Source organism: Drosophila teissieri, chromosome 2L (genome assembly GCF_016746235.2).
Source record: "Drosophila teissieri strain GT53w chromosome 2L, Prin_Dtei_1.1, whole genome shotgun sequence".
Classification (NCBI taxonomy): domain Eukaryota; kingdom Metazoa; phylum Arthropoda; class Insecta; order Diptera; family Drosophilidae; genus Drosophila; species Drosophila teissieri.
Window position 1 is genome coordinate 24,714,003 of NC_053029.1, and position 14,997 is coordinate 24,728,999.

The following is a 14,997-nucleotide window of genomic DNA, read 5'->3' on the forward strand; positions in this document are numbered from 1 at the left end:
ACCCATGGAGACAACATACTCCCGGGAAAAGGGAAGGGGCGGTACAGCGGAATCGCAAGGCATGCAGGATGATGCTGCAGGGAAGGAAAGCCAAGGATAAACAAAGATAAAACATTTTTAAACTAAGCGGCAAAAAACATTTTTCGTTTGTAGTCATCAGTGCAGAAATACTATGAAGATATCGGAAGGTGGCAACAATCGAGCAAGAGAAAGTAGTGTGACCAAATGACGGAAGAACGGATAATGCGGAATGCAGGAGGAATAGCGATGGTAAAGCGTCAAAATTAAAAAAATATTAAACGGTGCGCAGAGATCGGCGCTGTAGAATTCAGGATATAGCTGTGAGAGTCCGGAGGGAAAGAGTTTGGGGAGACAGTATATGGAGAGTGAGAGTGAGACAGCACGAATTAGAGAAGGACAGCACTAGAACAGCGTCAGCGTGCCGGGTTAAAGGAAGCAACGGTATCAAGCTGGACTTTGGACCAGACAAACGGTAAAACCGTGGACTTTGGACATGCAGACTGGAGACATCGAGGATTAACGGTTAAGGGAGACCTATATAAGCAGGTTAAGCGCTGAAAGCCGGACGTTCGTCTTTCAATAGGCGTCTTGCCATATATAGTAGAGGCAATAGACACTGTTTTTAAAAATGTTTAAATTAGACCTTAAAACATTCAGTAAGATGAAGAAAAAAAACTTTTAAATTTCACATTACTTATCACATAAAAAGGTTTATATATGTGAATGCTTCAATCGAACTCTAAACAAAAGAGATAAAAATGTTCAATACTAATACAAAAATGAAATAATATCAAGTTATAGTGGGCGTGGCAACATATGAAAATGAACTTGCGCTGCGTCTATGTCTCTGGAATCTCAATATTCTAGCTTTTATACTCGACTCGGCTATTGGGCCTGTTCAAGAGTCAGCTATCAACTATTAATGCTCGGAAGCTGGGCATCATTAAACTTTTCAAAATTATCTAAATAGTCGTAGGGAAACACTCCCTTTCTACTCATTTGCTTACAATTCGTTCTCTAAAATTTCTTATTTAGTAAATTTGTATCCTCCATATAGCTTGTAGTTTTCCTAAGCTTGAATTTAAAAATCTAACTGAATCTATGTATCTTATTTTATATCTGCTTTTAGGATTGATTTTATTTGTCTGCGTAAGCGCTATATAGAGTTCTTTATTTCAAGGTATGGGACAAAAGTCCGCAGGATTTTAGTAATAAAAGAAGTTAGAAAAAGAATCATAGGCGCAAAAATTACCTTCTGGTTTTAGACTAGTTTTACAAAATGTTTGTATACAATCGACGCCTGTAAAATTATAAAATTTAAATATGTAAATTAAATATATTTTTTCAATGTGTTTTCTACTTTTGTAGGTTCTCAACTCGGTATGATTGTGGTAATATTTATGGACAATAACAAAATTTGAGAAATTTAAGCACGTTCATTAATTTTCAAGAACAGCAGCACTGTCTGCATAAATCACTACGGAAGAACATAATTTCTTGTCATAGCCTTTAAAAGATGTTGTCTTATTAGGCTCGGGGTAAAACGAGGCCACTTTATGCATTCAAGTTAGTTGTAATAATACTGGAGACAGTTTTCACAAACACAACTTCCTAATTTTCTTTTAGTAAATTGTGTAAAGCATAATATATAAGTATTGCTAATATAAACATTATATTTTGGTATATTTTATGGATTTCCAATATGTTAATGTGTTAACCGTCCGACCAACAATTTTATTACCAGCATCATCAATTTCAAAAAATTTAATGCGGATTCGGGAGACACAGACGTAGTGGAAGTTTGTTTTACAATTTTGCACGCCCACACTAACGCTCACAAAACCGCACAAAACAGATTCGCCTACTATTTGGAAAATGTGGTGATATTTTTTAGTTATTTCATCACAACATCCCAAAACTGTCACGCCCACATTTTTTAATTTCGAACCTTTTTTTTTGTTTTTTCTTTAATTTACCGATAATCCAGAAAATTTTAAATATTCTTCGCACTTTTACTAGTTGAGTAACAGATATCTGATAGTCGGGGAACTCGACTGTAGAGTTTTCGTGAAAAGTAAACCACTGGAAAGCCTGTTTTCGTATAGTAGAACTGATAGAAACTTCGCACCGAAAGCGGTTCCAAATTCGTTATTGAGACAATTGTTATCGACCAGAGCTTGTCAAACACTGAAGCACATTATTTAAATATTTCATTTTTATATCCAAGTTTCAGCTATAGATAGTCATTATACCAGTTAATCGTAGAGTAAAAGGGTATACTAGATTCGTTGAAAAGTATGTAACAGGCAGAAGGAAGCGTTTCCGACCATATAAAAAATATGGCCACGCCCACAAACCGACCAAAGCTCCCACGCCCACACTTTTGAAAAATGTTTTGATATTTTTTCACTTTTTTGTTAGTCTTGTAAACATCTCTCGAATTGCCAAAACACTTTTTGCCACGCCCACTCTAACGCCCACAAACCGCTAAAAAATATCAGTGTTGAAGTGTCTCCTTCGCACTTTCACTAGCCGAGTAACGGGTATCAGATAGTCGGGGATCTCGAATATAGCGTTCTCTCTTGTTTTAGTTAGTTTTTTTTTCTAATAACACTGTATTTATGACATTTATTTGTTGTTTACCAGTAAGCTTTAGTAGTCCTAATGATTGTTTTTTTTATATCTTCTGTTGAGCTAATAAGCCTTTTTATTAGTTATTTTTCGAGACCCAACATAGTCCCCCAGTTGGAAGCATGGATTTTAACAGCATCCTTAAGGGGTAGCAGACACAGCTGATTCACTGCCCGCTTTGTCAATCCGGTTACTGTCTTCGCTAAAGGCAACTTTAGGGATGGCAAGTTTTCATCCTTAACGAGGACTATGTCATTCACAACTAACTTATGCTTGAGAATGCGCCACTTGGCCGCTGCAAATAGGCGAAGCGCTGTCGGCTAACCAAACGAATGAAGTTTAAGTTGGTCACATCTGGCTTAATAAACGATAAAGGCGGCCACCTTTCAAAAAATGCGCAGGAATTATACTGGATAATGATACTGGAAAATTAAGAACCGCAGATATTTGAAAGCTCATCGAAGGACAGAATGGAAGATCCCACACTCGATTTCCTCCGCCAGACAAAAATGTGGTCTGCTTGGTGTGGTCGTTGCGAAAATAAAGAAAGCAAGTGAGTTTTCCCCACCCCTAAAGCGGTTCGCGGCTTACATTTTTGCGTGTGTTTTCCCAGGCGGAAATTTAATATTTGAAAATCTTTGCCTGGCGCAGTCATCGAGCAGCAGCGCCACCACCCAGCCCCCAAGGGTCGACCGGGCCTTGCTAAGGCTAGTAAATATCGGGTAAAAATGATTAGCTTATGAAGGCTCTATATTTTAGGCGGTCAAAAAAGAACGCCAGTCAAGCCGTCCCGGGGAGCACCCCTTCCCATCGATTAACAGAAGCCTAGAGAAGCAACCGACGTTGGAATAGCAGCCGCGCATATATATATATATATATAAATCCTACTATTTTTATACCCGTTACTCGTAGAGTAAAAGGGTATACTAGGTTCGTTGAAAAGTATGTAACAGGCAGAAGGAAGCGTTTCCGACCATATAAAGTATATATATTCTTGATCAGGATCAATAGCTGAGTCGATCTGGCATGTCCGTTACATACTTTTCAACGAATCTAGTATACCCTTTTACTCTACGAGTAACGGGTATAAAAAGGAAGGCCATAAAAAAAAGATATGTTAGCACGTGGACGATAATAAAATGCAGGGTTAGGAGTTAGGAATACACTGAGAGAAAGCTTCTGCTGAAGAAAACCAAAAATAAATAAAAATTCTTGCTTAATTCTGTCGGACCTAACCCTATACCAGCGTGAAATATACCAACCTGCGAATCTACACCGAAAGAAATTTTCTGAATAATTTACATCCGCAAATATTAAAATTATTTTAAATAAATATTCAAAATAAATAAAAAATTATTGTAGTGTTAACTATTTTATATTTAACTTAACCTAACTTAATAAGATTGATTCAGTTTCAGAGTAAAATCATGGAAACCAAATAGACAAATATAAATATGTAAATTTATTTAAAATTTATATACATTTTTTTTTTTGTGAAAATATTTTGGAGTTTAAACTGCTCTTGCAGTATATTTTGAATAGTGTATCCCAGAATAATGCATCTCAAGGTTCACCGGAAACAATTTGTTGAACAAAAAAAATTAAATTTCTTAAGTAAATTATACAGATTAATTATAGTCAAATCAAATTTAACCGCGAACCACTCTCTTATATTTTTCCATTTACTGATTAAACAAACTGTATTGAGAACTAATTTATGAAACAAGAATAGCGTAAAGAAGAGCGACGCTGAAAAAAAAATGAAATAAGGAAAAAATTGAAATATATAGTTTTAGAAGTATAGGCAATTTTTAATCATTTTAGCATCTACTTAATTATAACTCTATCTTATATTTACAAATTTTTTATTTTTCTTAAACTTACGTAAATCTTTATCTAATACCTTACGCTGAACAAATCGTATTTATTTCCACATAATATGTACTTATTATTAGGTCCAATGCACATTGTTATTAGTTTTTAGTCCCAAAAGTGAAAATATAAATGAATATCTAAAAATGTAAGTACTGAACTCGGCTGATGTTTCTCCAGACGTAGGGCACGAAAAGGGCCCACCAGAGTCATGCTCTTAAGGAAAGTGGTCACAGGTAGGGTAGGGCAGTCTGCGGACACAATTACACCCGTGTTTCGCTAGCAACAAATTTTCTCAATCTTTTTCTTCTTTTCTAGATCTTTTTCTTCCGAATATATTTATTTGCTTCCTCCGATTTTTTATACTAGTTCATTTTTGTCGCAAGCACGCTCAATTTTCTATCATATTCATTATTGTCTGTAGCGAAAAGGTATCTGCACAAGGAAGGCCACCACCCCAACGCCGAAGAGCCAGAGCCTGTTCCAGACCGCCTTACAGCAACAGACAAGGGCTTCTGGTGCGAACCCTTTTTCCATAAGACTTACGTGCGTCGAACAGATAGCCGCTACGTAGTGCGGTCGTCCTTTAAAACCTACCGTGATCCAGCCATGGTCCTAGGAAGATCTCATCAAATGGCGATTCCCGCAATTGGAAAGACGTCTAGCAGTCCAGAAAGGTGGAGCAAATATATAAGGAATAGTTCGTGCACGAACAAATAGCGAATTGCGAATAGAACAACCACCGATGGGCAATGAAAGCAGTTCAGTAAGGAATACTTCCACGAATAGGCACGTAGCATCTTGTGTACTCCCGCATCTCGCTGTCTTTAAGAAGGATCCTCAGTCGACCAAAGAGCGAAATATCGTTTCGGATTCACGGATATATAGGAAAGGTAATGTACCCATATTAATGGATTTTATTGCGGACGTTTACGCATTGTCCACGCTAACATTCGAATCGGCTTGTGCACCCTTCATGGACAACAGAGTCATTCAACAATTAGCGGAGGTTGAGCGGCGTTCATTTCCTAAGGTGGAGGAAGTATTGATGAACGAGATATACGTGGGCATACGATAAAAGAGACGCAAGATGGTAGAGAGTGCAATATAATCCGCTTACATGGAGATGCGGAAATGGCAACGAAGCGAGTATTGTCCTCTCGATTCCGATAGAGCATCAGTGCAGTCGGACTCCTTTAACCTGGGACACTACGGATCCTATCAAGGCGCTATGAATGTGTTGGCTTCCAAATAAGAACTGCTTCATATTTCAGGTACTTCCTTTAGGACCAGAACACAGTCCCAATGCAATCGCTTCGGGAGCGATTTTCTAGTTTCAGCCAGGTGGAACGAGCATATATAATTCGGTTCAAAATAAAATCGGGAACAGATAGATACACCCGTCCTCTAAGCATTCAGGAGCTGTACTATGCTCTTTTCGATATCGAGAGTTTTACTCGTCTGAGCTGACCGCGGTAAGGAATGCTTAGGGACACCACTTTAAACAGGTAGTAATACGGTACTCGGTCTAAAGAGCCATCATTTCAATGAAATCTGTGTATAACGTCTAAATATATACGACCTGTGTTTACTCTTGCCATGGAACTCCTCTACAATGACCTCTTGCTAGCGATATACAAGGGGAAATACACACACATATTTTCTTATTATTTAAATTGTGTACGAATGTTGTTATAAGGAATTTATTCCCTCAATCGTTGTTAAGTAAATTTAGAAAGGTGAGATGCAATTAAAATTACTTGACTTAAATCATTCTTATTTTAATCATTATTTAAATTGTTTCCCAAAAATTCCTAAAACCAATCACCTTATTAGAGTTGGTAATAAAAAATCGTTTTTGAGTTAGGACTTTTTTCTTTGAGTTTAATGTGCACTTTGGCACATGTTGCTTTTTTAAAGCATTTATATGCGTTTTAGAGTCTTTATGATTTTCTTGTAATATATCCAAATTAATTATGTATGATCTAAATCTCAAGAGTGTGTTTACCCTCTGAGTGTGATCTATAGGTAATTACCTGTGTGATTGCTCTGTAACTTTTCAGACCATATTTCGTCAATAGTGAATAAGGCAAGGGGTGGGCTTCATAAGAACTTCTTACTGTTAATTACGGCACCTAAATTGGGATGCAGACCTTATATAACCTTCTTATACCAGTAGACTAATATTTATTATTTTACCCTCCCTAGCTAACCGTACAACGATGCTTGGAACAGTCTTTATTTGTAAGCTTATTCGTGGTTAAATTGATAGTCCTGACTTGGTTAGTCGGCTAAACATTTCTGTTCCAAGCAGATACACTAGAAACTACTTACCCCTAATCTTAAATCATTGTATATCTAACTTTGAGTTGCATGACCTCTACAGAGTAGTATTTTCTGACTATAATAGACTATATCCTATTATCTCTAGTCTTGACTCTCTTCCCCTCGGAAAGCAACTTTTTAACACATAATAAAATCTTACTAATATTTAAACGTTTCCTCACTTCTGTACTCTTTTTTATCGCGTTTATACTCTCTCGAATCGAGCCGGTCGGTTGGGCGGGAGGTGTGGTCGTGGGACTCGTGCGTAAAAACAAAAATAAATATTTCCTTTGGGTTTCCTGGATAAATTTGTCTTAACAGTTATTAAGTAAAATATTACACATGGCGGGTCATATCATCAATAAATGCGACAATATATTAGGCTCCTCCAATTGACTAATTTTCCATTGGACCACACACATCTGTTGAATCATTTTCACTTGGTGCTTCGCTGTGTTCCCAGACACTGGAAAGGGATGTGAATGTATCTAGCTTTTCATGGACTTTGGTGTGGACTTTGGTCGAGCACAAAGCGGACGCACCGTGAACTAACGGGACATAACATGAACAAACTCTCTGAGCTAGCCGTTGCAATCCGTAGCGAGCAGAAACTATGAAATCAGTTCTTTACACAGTTTATCTAATATAATATCGGCAAATATCTAATATCGGCAACGTGTTTCCATAAACTCGTCAGTAATATTATTGCTGTTAGTTCATCACCTAACTTAATTTCCACTACACTGAGTATGTCCAATGTCAAACAGAACGAATTTAAGTCGATTGCAATATAGTCACCTTCTGTCATACGCATCCCGAGTATATTTTTTAAATAGAGAAGCCCTTCGCACTGACCCGCTTGGCTGATGAACGACTTTCAGCTTTTGCCAAGTGCTGCCGGCCGTTGCACAGCTCTTAAGGTAACCCGACTGCGTCTCAGTGTAATCATAGCTAGAGTTCATCCATCGAGTCGTCTCTGGATCACTTTCCAGACCTCTGCATGAATCAGCACACTGCGCAGTTGAATTATACAGGTGTCATAACTTCCTGTTCCAGCTTATCTATCTGATACATGGCGCTCATGATGACCGAATATATATACGTATTCCGCGTAACTACCGTTAACCCGCAGCGTAGACCGATCCACCTTTCTATATTACTTCAAGCTAAATTGCTAAATAAAATAAAAGATGGTGCATTGAATCTAACATTAAATGCTATTTATTTATCACGACTCCGCGTGACTATGTGCTTATGTTCGCTTTCTTTCTTTTTCGACTCTAACCAAATTAAGCATAACAGTTCTCTTCCTATCTCCCATATGCATTCTGGTTTTCTTTCGTTCTGTTTACTTAGGCATATAAATGGATATATTCCTACTATTACTAATTCATAGTAAAAAAACAACCTGATTGGTCCCAATTTATTACACCCGTTACTCGTAGAGTGTACGATTTCTTTTTTATCTACATACAATTATAATGCTCACCAATTCATTACAAAAACAAGAGAGAATGCTATATTCGAGTTTCCGACTATTTGATACCCGTTACTAGCTAGTGAAAGTGCAAAGGAGAAATTTCAGTACTGTCACTTTTTGGCAGTTTGTGGGCGTGGCAAAAAGATTTTTGGTAAGTCGAGACATATTTACAAGACTAAGATGTGGAAAAAAAATGTGGAAAAATATCAAACATTGTTAAAAACTGTGCGCCTGCAGTTTTGGACGGTTTGTGGGCGTTAGAGTGGGCGTGGCAAAACCTTTTTCTGCAAATCGATAAAAAGACAAATACAAAATGAAAAAATATCAAAACATTTTCAAAAGTGTGGGCGTAGCTGTATTGGGCGGTGTGTGGGCGTTAGAGTGGTCGTGGTATAAAGCGTTAGAAATTTACAAAGCTAATACAAAACAAGAGAGAACGCTATAGTCGAGTTACCCGACTATCTGATACCCGTTACTCAGATAGTTGAAGTTTGAAGGAGAGTCTTCAACACTGACAGTTTTTGGCGGCTTGTGGGCGTTAGAGTGGGCGTGGCAACATGAACTTGCGCTGCGTCTATGCCTCTGGAGTCTGTATGCTTAATATCAACTTTATAGCTTTTGTAGTTCCTGAGGTCTCGACGTTCATACGGACAGACGGACGGTCAGACGGACCTGGCCAGATCGACTCGGCTACTGATCCTGATCAAGAATATATATACTTTATTTGGTCGGAAACGCTTCCTTCTGCCTGTTACATACATTTCAACTAATCTAGTATACCCTTTTACTTTACGAGTGAAGGGTATAAAAAAAAAGGATGTAACAGGCAAAAGGAAGCGTTTCCGACCATATAAAGTATATATTATATATTCTTAATCAGGATCAATAGCCGAGCCGATCTGGCCATGCCCGTTTGTCCGTCCGTCTGTCCGTTTGTTCGTCTGTCCGTATGAACGTCGAGACTTTAGGAACTATAAAAGCTAGAAGGTTGAGATTAAGCGTACGGATTCTAGAGACATAGACGCAGCGCAGGTTTATTCATGCATGTTGCCTCGCCAACTCTAACGCCCACAAATTGCCCAAAACTGCCACGCACACACTTTTAACAAATGATTTGATATTCTTTTAAAATTTTTTTAGTCTTGTAATTTTTTTCTCGCCCACTCTAACGCCCACAAACCGCCCAAAACTGCCACGCACACACATTTAACAAATGATTTGATATTCTTTCAAATTTTTGTTAGTCTTGTAAATTTTTTCTCGACTTGCCAAAAATCGTTTTGCCACGCCCACTCTAACACCCACAAACCGCCAACAACTATTAGTGTGTAAATTTCTCCTTCGCACTTCCACTAGCTGAGTAACGGGTATAAGATAGTCGGGGAACTCGACTATAGCGGTTTCTCTTGTTTAGTATTGTTTTTCATAAGGTCTTCTTTCTACGAATGTGCCAGAATAATTTATAATTTCTTTTTTGAGCTTCCACTAGGTGAGGTACGGTCATCTGATACCCGGGCATCTCGACTATAGCTTTCTGTGTTGGTAAATTTATTTTAATATTTTTATATTCCTTCAATTTTTACCGATATTCCATAAATTGTTAAAATTTCTCGGCTGAAAGTCGGGGAACTCGACTACAACATTCTCCACGTTTTTTAAAATTAATCTGCTGTTCCATTTTCAGAATTCGAGTTCTAATGCTCAAGACATGGGTGTGAGTGAGGAATCCGAATTCAAAAATGTTTACATAGATGGAACTGAAACTCGTATTGTTTTAAGTTTCTGTGAAAAATTTAATTGTACCATTCAAATAGATTCATGTAAGTACGAATTATATTAGTTTTCATTCCTTTTCAACTAAAAATCTTGTATTTATTAAATATTAGAGGTCAACAATAATCAGCTAGGGGGTCAACCTGCCTGCATGTAGTAATACAAGTATAAATCACGTAAGGGAATCGGCGGATTAGGTGACAGTTAACTAGGGCTAGGAAATTCAAAGTCTGATAGTTCCGAACCACTAAAGGGGGTGTTTAATGACTCGGGGTAATAAATAGTGATATTGTGGCAGGCGATCACTCGGACATCAATATTAAATTTCTTCATATTACTCGTAGAGAAAAAGATTAGACTATATTCGTTCAAAAATAAGTATGTTACAGGAAGCGTAACGGATCCAGGCCCTTATTATTAAATCTATTCTCCAATTCTTCTTTAACAAAAAAAATCATGTTTTTTTTAGTCGCTAGTCTCTATGAGCGGTATCAAAATATAATTTATTATTTGATCACACTTTAAACGAAAGATCACTTGAACGCAAATCAACAAGCAATAACCTTTTGGAGTTAACTTTCTTCGTAAAATAGGGCTTAAAAAAAAAAAATATATATATATATATATATATATATAATGTTTTTAAACGCGCAAGTCCCACGGCCACACCTCCCGCCCAACCGACCGAGGGGGGCTGCCGGGTATCTTACGGCTCGAATCGCGGGAAGATAGACGCGATATAGACGACAGTAAAGGACGAGGAAATATATTAAATTAAAAACGTTAGTATTGATCACTTTAAGAACGGCAGAGAGTCAGAATTAGAGATAATAGGATATAATCTATTATAGTCAGAACATAATACTCTGTAGGGATCATGATAGTTAGGAACTGATAGTTAGATCTACATTGATTTAAAAATAGGGGTGCGTAATTTCTAGTGAATCTGCTTGGAACAGTGAAGTTTAGCCGACAAACCAAGTCGGGACTATCAACTTCTCCACGAATAAGATTGAAAATACACGGCACCAGGTTTAAAAGCTATCTAGATCGGATTGTAAGTCCAAATGGCGAGAAATGTCCTTATACTGAAGGCATAATTTTACAACGTCAGCGTACATAAAGCAAATGCTTTATTATTAGGGAAGGTCGTTAATAAATAAGGTAAAAAGGGGCGGACCTAGGTGGTTCCCTTGTGGGACACCGGATGTGACAAGAAAGACAATTTTTAATGGCAGGACCCGTTGCGTCCTGCCATTCAGATAACTTAGAATCCAATTTAGGAGATCAACAGGGAAACCAAATAAATCAAGTTTCCTTACTAATAGTGAATGATTAACAGAGTCGAATGCTTTACTAAAATCCGTATAGATGACTTCTGTTTGAAGACTTTTTTTTTAAGCCCTGCTCTGAGGTTAGGTCCAGAAGGTTAGTAGTTCTTGATCTGTGTTTCATGAACCCATGCTGACATGGAGATATAATTGACTTACAAAGGTGCTGCAAATGAGGAGTGATAACGTTTTCCAAAAGCTTAGGGATAGCAGACAATTTGGAGATTCCTCTGTAATTGCTTGCATCCGATTTGCTGCCTTTTTTATGGACAGGGATCACAAAGGACTCCTTCCATATATGGGGGAACTGTGAAGATTCCAGAGATAAGTTAAATAGTTTCAGTAGAGGCTTGCACAAGGTTTCGTGCGTAATTTCTAGTGAATCTGCTTGGAACAGTGAAGTTTAGCCGACAAACCAAGTCGGGACTATCAACTTCTCCACGAATAAGATTGAAAATACAGACTGTTCCAAGCATCGTTCTACGGTTAGCTAGGGAGGGTAAGTTGATTAACATTAGTCTACTTGAATAAGGAGGTAATCTCAGGTTTGCATCTCAATTAAGGCGCCGTAAGGCAAAAAGTAAAAAGTTATTTTGAACCGATTCAATGCGATCCGAGTAAACTTCGTATATCCCTAATAAAGCATCGGACGGACTAGAGATATGATAGATTTCCGCGCAGAATCTAAGCACACTGCCCGGAACTCCATCGGAACCTGGCGAATAGACAGGCTTAACTCGCTGAAGATCATAGAGCAGTGGGCTTTCGTTTAGAGTGAGACAAAATATTAAATTCGACTTTGATACCGCGTAAGAGTAAGGCTGTTCGGAATGGGGTAACGCAGAATATGTGGTTTGAAAAAACTTGGCAAATAGATCGGCTATTGCCTGATCCGATGTTACCGTAGTATTTTATCTAATATAATATCGGCAAATATCTAATATCGGCAACGTGTTTCCATAAACTCGTCAGTAATATTATTGCTGTCAGTTCATCACCTAACTTAATTTCCACTACACTGAGTATGTCCGAGTATATTTTTTAAATAGAGAAGCCCTTCGCACTGACCCGCTTGGCTGATGAACGACTTTCAGCTTTTGCCAAGTGCTGCCGGCCGTTGCACAGCTCTTAAGGTAACCCGACTGCGTCTCAGTGTAATCATAGCTAGTGTTCATCCATCGAGACGTCTTTGGATCACTTTCCAGACCTCTTCATGAATCAGCACACTGCGCAGTTGAATAATTCGGGTGTCATAACTTCCTGTATCCAGTTTATCTATCTGATACATGGCGCTCATGATGACCGAATATATATACGTATTCCGCGTAACTACCGTTAACCCGCAGCGTAGACCGATCCACCTTTCTATATTACTTCAAGCTAAATTGCTAAATAAAATAAAAGATGATGCATTGAATCTAACATTAAATGCTATTTATTTATCACGACTCCGCGTGACTATGTGCTTATGTTCGCTTTCTTTCTTTTTCGACTCTAACCAAATTAAGCAGTTCTCTTAACAGTTCTCTTCCTATCTCCCATATGCATTCTGGTTTTCTTTCGTTCTGTTTACTTAGGCATATAAATGGAAATATTCCTACTATTACTAATTCATAGTAAAAAAACAACCTGATTGGTCCCAATTTATTACACCCGTTACTCGTAGAGTGTACGATTTCTTTTTTATCTACATACAATTATAATGCTAAACAATTCATTACAAAAACAAGAGAGAATGCTATATTCGAGTTCCCCGACTATTTGATACCCGTTACTAGCTAGTGAAAGTGCAAAGGAAAAATTTCAGTACTGTCACTTTTTGGCGGTTTGTGGGCGTGGCAAAAAGATTTTTGGTAAGTCGAGACATATTTACAAGACTAAGATGTGGAAAAAAAATGTGGAAAAATATCAAACATTGTTAAAAACTGTGCGCGGGCAGTTTTGGGCGGTTTGTGGGCGTTAGAGTGGGCGTGGAAAAACCTTTTTCTGCAAATCGATAAAAAGACAAATACAAAATGAAAAATTATCAAAACATTTTCAAAAGTGTGGGCGTAGCTGTATTGGGCGGTGTGTGGGCGTTAGAGTGGTCGTGGTATAAAGCGTTAGAAATATACAAAGCTAATACAAAACAAGAGAGAACGCTATAGTCGAGTTACCCGACTATCTGATACCCGTTACTCAGCTAGTGGAAGTTTGAAGGAGAGTCTTCAACACTGACAGTTTTTGGCGGTTTGTGGGCGTTAGAGTGGGCGTGGCAAAAAAGAAATTTACATTTCCAATACAAAAATAATAAAAAAACTAAACATTTACATAAGTGTGGGCTTGGCAGTTTTGGGAGGTTTGTGGGCGTTAGAGTGAGCGTGGCAACATGAACTTGCGCTGCGTCTATGCCTCTGGAGTCTGTATGCTTAATATCAACTTTATAGCTTTTGTAGTTCCTGAGGTCTCGACGTTCATACGGACAGACGGACGGTCAGACGGACCTGGCCAGATCGACTCGGTTACTGATCCTGATCAAGAATATATATACTTTATTTGGTCGGAAACGCTTCCTTCTGCCTGTTACATACATTTCAACTAATCTAGTATACCCTTTTACTTTACGAGTGAAGGGTATAAAAAAAAGGATGTAACAGGCAAAAGGAAGCGTTTCCGACCATATAAAGTATATATTATATATTCTTAATCAGGATCAATAGCCGAGCCGATCTGGCCATGCCCGTTTGTCCGTCCGTCTGTCCGTTTGTTCGTCTGTCCGTATGAACGTCGAGACGCACACACTTTTAACAAATGATTTGATATTTTATCAAATTTTTGTTAGTCTTGTAAATTTTTTCTCGATTTGCCAAAAATCGTTTTGTCACCAGATCACCAGATCGGTCGAAAAACCTAACCGATTACCGAAACAAATACGAGAAAATTAGGCTCTCGTAGAAGCCCTAAGTTCCCGAGAGGAATAGCAAGGAATTAAAAAGAAAAAAAAAGTCCGGACTCAATATTTCTTGTGGTGGTAAACTATTCGGGACAGGTGGAATCACCGGTTTAGAAAGTGCGGACAAAACGGAATATGTAGCCATCCCAGGCTGGACTCCCTACACAACGAATTTATTGGATTGCTCCGAATTTTTTTTAGCTGCCGATCTAAGCAACATTTGTAGGGTTTGCTTCGATCGTCAACTGATCAGCTGTGCAGGGCATTCCCCTTCGGCAGCCTACCACCGGCGGCTTTCTTGCGCATTGGAGACTCCTCTAATAGCTTAATGCTATTAAATTGTGAATCTAGCGCAGATAGATCATCAGCTCGACGAAAACTATCTCTATCCACGACAAAACTGCTGATCAGTCCTTTCAAGCCACCTTTAGTTTGGAGCATAAACAATTTTATTTCATTCGCAACTCCTAGGCAAGTATCACAACAATATTTTAGATTTGGGCCCTTAGCTAGGTCATCACTTGTTCGGCCGTTATAACCAGAGCACTTAGTGTGCACCATTCTATCACATAGCCAACAGGTCATTTTTGACTGACGGCATTTGTTTTGGAAGCAGACAACATTGCTTTGCA